Consider the following 9,748-nt stretch of genomic DNA (forward strand, 5'->3'; position numbering starts at 1 on the left):
GGAGGTGTTTTGTAACCACAAAAATACTCAGGACTCTGAGATTGGGAAGCTACCTTCAGCAGAATAAATAAAGCAGCATCAGGACATGCATATCAGATTAAGAAGCAGCGTGTATCAGCACTGACCTGTGGGTGGGGCAAGGGAATGTCATAACATTTCAGACACTTTGCCATCACCACCTTTAAGAAGGAATGTGGGAAAGCTGAACTAGGTGTGTCACACTGTGATCCATTGTGAAAGGGACTCATTTACCCCATGATGGGGATAGTATTTTTAAGTGTTTAGTTTCTGAAGTTTTCCTTCTTGAAAACACTCAAACTTGTGTTTAACTGAAAATAGTGTCAGATTTTTCAGTAGGGGCAAAACAGAAAGCAATGAGGGAATCTCAAGGACACTATTAGGCTGATACACTGATGCAGCGGATGGGCAAGGAAGTAAAAAGCGGAAGCAACGTATGTACGTGGCGTTTCATTCCTCATTAGCAAGTTTGAGGCGTGTGTGAGACTATCCCATGGCTACCCACCCCAGGAGCTGCTACGTTGTAGAGTCTGGTCATCCACTTGATGAGGGTGCTGTTCATTTCCCTTATCACCCTCTCCCTTAATTTTTATCTGAGAGATGGAATTATGAGTTACAGGAGAAAAGGAGTAAGAGGCACATCAAAGCCTTTTTGTGTGGCTTTGAATAAGGGGCCTTATTGGTTTGGGGTTGTTAGCTCTGGGTGTGCTGTTTTCATCACGAAGCACCTGGGGTTTGTTTTTTTCTAAAAGATGTAGATAAACTAGAGAGAATCCAGGGGAAGGGCAACAAAAATGATGTATGACTTGGAGAGAAGGAGAATAACAGTCTATAAATATTTGAAAGGTAATATAAAAGAGGGAGAGAGATTATTTACAGCAGTGGAGAGGAGTTTGACAGGGAACCAAAGCTTGCATCTAGGAGCAGGGGGAAATTGGGTAGGACTGAAAAAAGGCATAATAAGCGTGATTAAGCAAAGAAATGTAATTCTCACATTAGTGTGTGTTGCAGGATGCAGGATGGTAGGAGGAAGAAATGAAGTTTGTCAAACTGAAGATCTGTGAATCACGTTTTCCTAATTGCTCTCTGTGTAGCTGGGAGAGCAGGCAGTGCTTTATTCTGTGCATCCTAAGCATGCAGTTGGTTTAATTCTCAACTCTTTGGCATTACATTTTCATAGGTGGTAGTAATAATTACAATCTGAGTTGCCCTCATTTACTGAGTGTCTGTCTGCCTTGTGGCAGGTGTTGACTTAGCTGCTTTGTTATTTATATTCTCATTTGACGCAACTCTGTAAATAGGAACTAAGGACTGAAAAAAACAAAGCATAGTAAGGGTGATTAAGCAAAGAAATGTAATTCTCACATTAGTTTGTGTTGCAGGATGCAGGATGGTAGGAGGAAGAAGTGACGTTTGTCAAACTAAAGATCCACACATGACTGTGAATCACGTTTTCCTAATTCCTCTCTGTGAAGCTGGGAGAGCATAAATATGTGAAGCTGGAGAATGTAAATAGCAGCTCCTGGGGTGGGAAGCCATGGGACAATCTCTCACACGTCTCAAACTCATTAATGAGGAAATAGGAACTATTTCCAATTATAGGGAAATTGAGGTTCAGTAACTTCCAGAGATGACACATGTATTAAGTGGTGGAGTTGGAACTCAAACCCAGGTCTGTGACCCACAGCCCACACTCACGTCTTACATGGGGCTCCATGACTCTGTCACTGTGGTCATGAGAGTAGTAGTGGGGACCCAGTAGGAGGCCAGGTGGTTTGTATCCTAGTACAGGGGTAAGTGAAATAGTTGATGAAGTCTCCCTTTGCTTTCTTTTTCTCTTATTTTCCTTTCTTTGGATATATTTTCTCTGTATCAGTAAGTGCTCTGTTATTAACATGTTGCATTTTCTCACTCTGTAAATTAAGTTATGCTGTAGGCTTTCAGTCATCCTTGTGGTTATATAGTGATACGTACAATCTCACTTAGGAAATAAACGATTGTTGTTTTTTATTTTGAGACAGGGTCTCTGTCGCCTAGGCTGGAGTGCAATCGTGCAATCACAGCTCACTGCAGCCTTGACTTCCTGTGCTCAAGCAGTCCTCCCACCTCAGCCTCCTGATTAGCTGGGACTACAGGTGCAAGCCACCACAGCTGGCTAATTTTTGTCTTGTGTTGTAGAGGTGGGGTTTTACCATGTTGCCCAGGCTGGTCTCAAACTCCTAAACTCAAGCGATCTGCCTGCTTCTGTCTCCCAAAGTGCTGGGATTACAGGTGTGACCACTGCACCTGGCCTGAAAGGAAATATTTTACAAAGCAGGTATCCTGGATCTTACAGAGGATCTCTTAGCTATATTCTATATTTTCCTTAGCTTTTTGTCTGTAATATTTGATAGTATCTGGGGTATTGATGATTGCTTTTAAGAAACAAAATACACAGAATTCTTCATTACTTAGAATAAAAGTGAAAAGCTGTGTGTTTGGGATTTCATGTCATTGCAAGAAGCTAACAAACCAGGAATCAAAAGGGCTGGGTTTCAGTCCCAATTCCAGCTATGTTTCCTTGTGAGGTGGGTACCTTCCTAAGCACAGCTGGCTCATCTGTCTTGGGCCATTATAGTTCCTGGTTTCTCAACCTTACAGGGTTATCCTAGGTAGCGTTTGAAAGAATATATATAAAGTGTTGTTTATGAATGGCCAAGTATTACTTAAATGAAAAATGTTAAGTTTAAAAGGTAGCATCGGCTGGGCACGTTGGCTTGTGCCTATAATCCCAGCACTTTGGGAGGCCAAGGCAGGTGGATGGCTTGAGCCCAGGAGTTTGAGACCAGCCTAGGCAACATGGTGAAACCCCATTTCTATAAAAAATACCAAAATTAGCTGGGTGTGGTGGCACACACCTGTGGTCCCAGCTACTTGGGAGGTGGAGGTGGGAGGGTCACCCGAGCCTGGGGAGGTTGAGGCTGCAGTGAGCCATGATTGCGCCACTTGACTCCAGCCTGGGCTACAGAGTGAGACACTATCTGAAAAAAATAAATGAATAAAAATAAAAGTTAACGTCATTTGTATTAGCAGCTCTTTTATTAGTGCAGCTTCTCTTGATAAAAATCTGATATAGTTAGGGATGGTTGAGGCTTCTGAGGAAGTTGACATCCAAAGGACCTTGTTAGATTTTATTAGGGGCAGAAGAGAAAATACCCAGTAAATTTTGAGGATATTCTACTAAGGCCACAGCTTTTGCTTCTTCCTCCCCTTTGGCTATGGTGGCATGCATCAGAATCCATGCGAGATCTTAAGGGTGGATAGCACAGAAATCAAAATGTGGCTCGAGGCACTGGCATATTCATCTACATTTGTATTATGAATACAAAGGTGTATTCCCCCCACACCTTTCAGTTTGCCAATCCTCCTAGCTGTTCTCCATAGGAATTACCTTCCCTTTGGAATCGTGTGCCTTTTAAAATTAAGAGGTTTTTGAATTTCTGTCTCTGGGTCCTTGCTTCTAGTTGTCTTCTCTAGTGAATTCTTCTCTAAAGTCATCCCTAGATTACTTTTACTGTAAACTGTAATGATTTGACTCTGGCCATATTTCTCCCAAGGTCTCCTATCTCGGTTACTTGTAAGGCTACTCCTCCCCTCTCTTGTTCTCTTTGATCTTGTATAATTGGCTTAAAGCTCTCTATATTTAATCTGCGGTGACTTTGTTTCTCCTCCCTATTTTTGCTTTTTCAGTCCCCGATAATTTAGTAATCTGTTTCTCATTATTTTCTATTTTTTCTTAAGGTGTCACATTGTCTGTCGCACAATTAATAGTCTTTTCTCCTCTTTTCCTCATTTGGTTTATTTTAGCTGTTAATGCAAGTCTGCATTGTGTCTGTATTTTGGCTTGTAATAAAGTCCTGTGTGTTCTGTGGCATTGGTGGGCTTCCTATTACGGGCTTGGCTGAACCTGAAGACCCCTGCATGTATATATGATAATGACGTAAAAACACGGCCCTGGAGATAAACAGTTGAGCACCCAATTTGTGTTGAATGAATAGATTTCTTCAGTTTTTGAGAGCTTTCTCTCAGAAGTTGACCTTTCTGGGGCAAATTACTGTTGACTGCTCAACATGTAAGAAAGAACAGTTCTGGTAGCTATCCTGGGGTTGACTTTTTGGTGAATCCTTCCTGTGACAGTCCATCATAATTTTTTCACTAAGCTTAGCTCTTCAGCTCTGAAATCTGTTTAGCCTCAGCATTGTAGCCTCTCTTCTCAGAAGGTTAAGCTTTCTGCTACTTTTCTAGTTCGTCATTTTTCTGGTCTCTGTTGAGTCCAAGAAAGAACCCCCTGGTGAGTCTAAAGGCTTTGCCTATTTCATTCTTTAAGCTTAGGATCCCATATTTTGCATTTTTTTGACTTTTTTTTTTTTTTTTTTTTTTTTTAGACAGGGTCTTACCCATTGCCCAAACTGGAGTGCAGTGGCACGATCATGGTTCACTGCAGCCTCGCATCTGGGAGCTCAGGTGATTGTCCCATCTCAGCCTCCTGAGTAGCTGGAACTACAAGTATGCATTGCCACACGTACTTGTTAGTTTTTTGTAGAAACAAGAGTTTTGCCATGTTGCCCAGGCTAGTTCTGAACTCCTGGGGTCAAGCGATCCTCCTGTCTCCCAAAGTGCTGGGATTACAGTTGTGAGCCATTGTGCTCATACATTCAAGCCTTTTAAAACTGGATTCTTGGGCTTCTGGGGGTCTTTGAACTCAAGGTCTGGCTCTATTGCCCAGGCTGGAGTGCAGTGGTGCCATCATAGGCTCATTGCAACCTCCGCCTCCTGGGCTCAAGCCATCATCCTACCTCAGCCTCCTGAGTAGCTGGGACTACAGGGGTGTGCACCACCACACCTGGCTGATTTATTTTAGAGATGGGGTTTTGCCATGTCGCCCAGGCTGGTCTCGAATTCTTGAGCCCAAGCAATTCTCCACTTTGGCTTCCCAAAGTGCTAGGATTACAGGCATAAACCACTGTGCCTGGCTGGTCTTTGAACTCTTAAAGCTGCATTTCTTTTGGAAGATGGCCCAGCATTTTTGTCTGATTCTTCAAGGGGTCTGTGACCTAAGAAGTATTAAGAACCACTGCTTTAAGTTTAAAACAATGGCCTTTTTCCAACAACCACCATTTTTCATTTTTTCTTCATTTCTCTATACACCTATTTACATTTTTTTGTTTTTGAGTAAATAGAAGTAGAATGTATATTATTTGAATACTTTTGAAAATAACTTTACTGAGGTATAATTTACATGCCATAAAACTTACCATGTTTTTTATTTTTTGAGACAAGAGTCTTACTCTGTCTCCAGGCTGGAGTGCAGTGGCTCGATCTCAGCTCACTGCAACCTCCACCTCCCAGGTTCAAGTGATTCTCCTGCCTCAGCCTCCGAGTAGCTGGAATTATAGGTGCCTGCCACCACGCCCAGCTCGTTCTTGTATTTTTAGTAGAGACGGGTTTCACCACGTTGGCCAGGCTGGTCTGGAACTCCTGACCTCGTGATCCACCCACCTCAGCCTCCCAAAGTGTTGGGATTACAGGCGTGAGTCACTGTGCCCGGCCAAAACTAGCCATCTTAAAATGTATTCACAAAGTTGGGTAAACATCACCACTATCAAATTCTAAAGCCCTCTCCAAAGTCTCATGCCCTCTCCAAAAAATTCATACTCTTTATTGGTTACTCAGATTTCTTCCTTCCCCCCGCCTCTGGCAACCACTAACCTACTTTCTATCGCTATAGGTTTGCCTATTCCGGACATTTCATATAAATGAATAATACTCTGTAGGATTATTTGTGTCTGACTTTCACTTATTATGTTTTTGAAGTTCATGTTGTAGCATATTTCAGGACATCAGACTTCTTCATTTTTATTACTTATTGATGTTTTATTGTATGAATATGCAACATTTTGTTTACTTATCGGTTAATGGAGAACATTTTATGTTCAAATTTTTTTTGTAAATGTATGTATTCTTCTGGGTATATACTTCAGAGTGGACTTGTTAGTTCACGTGGTGGGTCTGTGTTTAACATTTTCGAGGAACTGCTAGGTTTTTCAAAAGTGGCTGCATCATTTTACATTTCCACCAGCGTAACATACAATTACACAAAAACTTGTTCCCTCTGGGCCAGCTGATTGGACGGTGTCTGCCTGCATTGAAGGCAGATATTCTCCACTCTGTTCTCGGACTCACATGCCAGTGTCTTCTGGAAACACTCATTCACACCCAGAAATAATAGTTTAGCAGTTGGCTAGGTAACTTTTAATCCAGTCAAGGTGACATCTGAAATTAACCATCACACCTCCTACTGAGCACGAAGTGGTATCATATTGTGGTTCTGAATGGCAGTTAGCTGATGGCTAATGATGATGCGCATCCTCTCATGTACTTATGTACCATTTTTGTCTTTCTTCTTTAAAGAAAATGGCTATTCAAGTCTTTTGCCCATTTTAAAGGGTTTTTTTGTTGTTGTTTGATTTTTTGAGTTTTAAAACACACTTGTGTAAACATTTTATGTTCTTAGGTTATCTCTAGGTCTTGTGAATGAGTAAAGTAAAGGAAGGGAAACCCATTAGCTTGGCAGTGGCAAAGGTGAGGTGAAAGGCAGTGGGAAGGTGTTTTAGTAACTGGGGAAATGGGCTTTTAACGTGTTTTAAGTATTGTATTGTCCTTTTAGAGAGACTAAAGCTAAAGATGACCTGCAGGGTGAGAATGGACAATGCATAGATTTGAAAGTGAGAAAAAGAAGAGAAAAAGTTCACCTTCTAGTACTCCTCCAAAAGTAATTCAATTATTAGGGAGAAAGAAATATTATAGCAAGTGGGCATATTTAACCTGGAGGTGGAAAGAACCTAAAAGCTTTCAAGGAAATAAATTATTCCTACAGAGTATGGTGACTGTGTTTCTCTTGATTAAATGAGGAAACTAATTTAAAATGTCTTTTTGGCAAGTGAGATTTTAGTATTGGCTTGGTGCTTTCTCAGCTTTGAATAGGGGCTAGAATCTCATTTCTCCTTGAGTGTATGATTCTCTTTGAAGGTAATAAATGAGTCAACTGAGTATCTCTTCAAGTTTTTTCCCAGTCTTGAGATTCTATTAAGTGATTTTGTTTTGTTTTTTGAGATGATGTAAGTTTTGATTAGTGGATCAGAACATCAGAATCCCTTGAACAGTTCTCAGAGAAATCATAGCACCTGCATCTAATATGTATACAGTTGAGATCTAGATTGGGTCCCTTTTTTTTTTTTTTTTTTTTGAGACGGAGTTTCGCTCTCGTTACCCAGGCTGGAGTGCAATGGCGCGATCTTGGCTCACCGCAACCTCCGTTTCCTGGGTTCAGGCAATTCTCCTGCCTCAGCCTCCTGAGTAGCTGGGATTACAGGCACGTGCCACCATGCCCAGCTGAATTTTTGTATTTTTAGTAGAGACGGGGTTTCACTATGTTGACCAGGATGGTCTCGATCTCTTGACCTCGTGATCCACCCGCCTCGGCCTCCCAAAGTGCTGGGATTACAGGCTTGAGCCACCGCGCCCGGCCGATTGGGTCCCTTTTTATATCTAGATCTAGTTCTTGCTTTGTTTGGCCTTTATTTGTTTCTGAACTTTTAGATAAGTTTATTATACACAATCTGAATATATACAGCAAATGTGTGTGAGGCACACGCAAGCCTTAAATACATGTCTGTGCATACTAAGTTAGATATTCTTGTTAATTATGGCAACTGCCATAAACTCCCTGTTCCTAGTTACCAAAAGGGCCATGATACCCGAAAGGAATTTGGAACAAAGCAGCATCCCTTTCTTCCAACCTTGATGGGTTAATTTCTTGAGTGAAATTTCAGTGTGTGTCTTCTCTGTGGACACAAGAGGAACTTCTTTCTTGAGTGTCTTGGCCTCCCTCCGTCTCTTCTTGGGACTTCTCATAACTCTTTATTAAAAATAACAACAACTTAATCATAAAACCTGTATGTTTGTAAGCGTATGTGCTTGTCTTTCGGATAGTGACCCTTGCCTCATTGTAAATTTTAAAAAATGTATCTTTATTCTCTTACTCTTAAAATCAGGATTGTTTCTGTGGTGGAATAAACCTTGAGAATTGGCGGATGAAGCTGGTGGTTGATGCAGTTACAGATGATACCAGGTGTCGCCCACAGACTTTGCAAACTCAGTTTTCACAGATGGGGCTCCCAGGCCTGGGCCTGAGGGCTTTAGAGTCTTTGTCCCTCTCTGTCACAGGCTGGACCCTCCACCCAGAGATTTTCTTAGGTTCTACATCTATTTTGAGTACTGTCACATAGCTCTTGATAATTGAGAGGTATCAAGACCTTGAGAGGTAAAATTTCAGAAAGCATGTTAGGTTTCTGGTGATCCAGATGTACAAATTCTGTACAATGAAGATGGCAAAATGAAGAAAATAAAAATATGTGGATGACGGTGTGACTCTATTGTGAGCCACTTAGCGTCTGTCATGCTGTTTGCTTCTTGGGTGCCATAGTGACATTTTAGTTAACAAGCTCCGCATAGCTCTTGGTAATCATTCCTCTCAGTTAAGATTTGATTTTCTTTCATTTATTTATTTATTTATTTATTTATTTGAGATGGAGTTTCGCTCTTGTTGCCCATGCTGGAGTGCAGTGGTGGGACCTTGGCTCACCACAACCTCCACCTCCCAGGTTCAAACAATTCTCCTGCCTCAGCCTCCCAAGTAGCTGGGATTACAGGCATGTGCCACCACACCTGGCTAATTTTTTGTATGTATTTAGTAGAGACAGGGTTTCTCCTTGCTGGTTTCAAACTCCCGACCTCAGGTGATCTGCCTGCCTTAGCCTCCCAAAGTGCTGGGAATACAGGTGTGACCTACTGTGCCCAGCCAAGATTTGATTTTCTTTTAAGATTTTGAGATGTGTTTATATGTATGTGTGCGTGTACATATGTATATGTGTATGTGCATGTATGTACACACACACATAGATATATACACTCATACCCCAAGTTACCAGAGCCTTGAGGGCCTCCTAACTGCTGGAAAATAGCTGCCTCTGCCACTGTTTAAAAGCCAGAAGCCTCTGATTCTGGTCAAAAGGAAGAGCCACATGTGGTTGGCAGAGCTGTATCACATGCCTGGCTGGGAACTCGAGTTCCTGCCCCTACACTGGGGATGCTAGAAAAATTGACAGTGTGGCATGTTTTGCTGTCCCCTCTTATCCCTGTGGTTAGTGGTAGATTTGGTGGAGCAGTTAGCCCTAGGGACACAATTGAGAGCTGGGTGACAGATCTTCCTACATGGTTCAGAGTAGCTCGTGTACATCCTTGGAGAGCAGCACAACACAGTTAGGTTGGCAGCAGCTGGCAGTGAGGCTGCAGTTTCTAAGTATAGAGCTAAATAAGAAGGCAGAATTTGGAGGGACCTGCTTCCAGGATAAGGTAGAAGAGCCACAGTCAGGGGCTTTGGGCCAGTGGGAAGTGACCTAGGGCCAAATCCTGACTCTCAGCCACTGCCTTACCTGACATTCCCCGCTGAAACGGAGAGAAGGCCCTGAGCATCACAGCCTGTCTTCGGAGCTTAAGACTTGACCTCTGTGCTTGACACACTCCCATGTGAGTGCTAAAAGTCAGTAGTCATTTATATTCTTTTCCAGGAAACTGCCAGGTTGACTTCTTGTCAACAGACTTTTTTTTTTTTTTTTTTTTTTTTTTTTTT

At 42.0% G+C, this 9,748-nt stretch overlaps 1 protein-coding gene across 1 annotated transcript in view; it reads left to right on the forward strand.

The window, feature by feature from the left end:
* Window positions 1–9,748, forward strand: part of DMRT1 (doublesex and mab-3 related transcription factor 1) — a 114,011-nt gene that overhangs the window by 18,239 nt on the left and 86,024 nt on the right. The window lies entirely within an intron of this gene.

The sequence above is a fragment of the Cebus imitator genome, unplaced genomic scaffold (assembly GCF_001604975.1).
Source record: "Cebus imitator isolate Cc_AM_T3 unplaced genomic scaffold, Cebus_imitator-1.0 Scaffold670, whole genome shotgun sequence".
Classification (NCBI taxonomy): Eukaryota; Metazoa; Chordata; class Mammalia; order Primates; family Cebidae; genus Cebus; species Cebus imitator.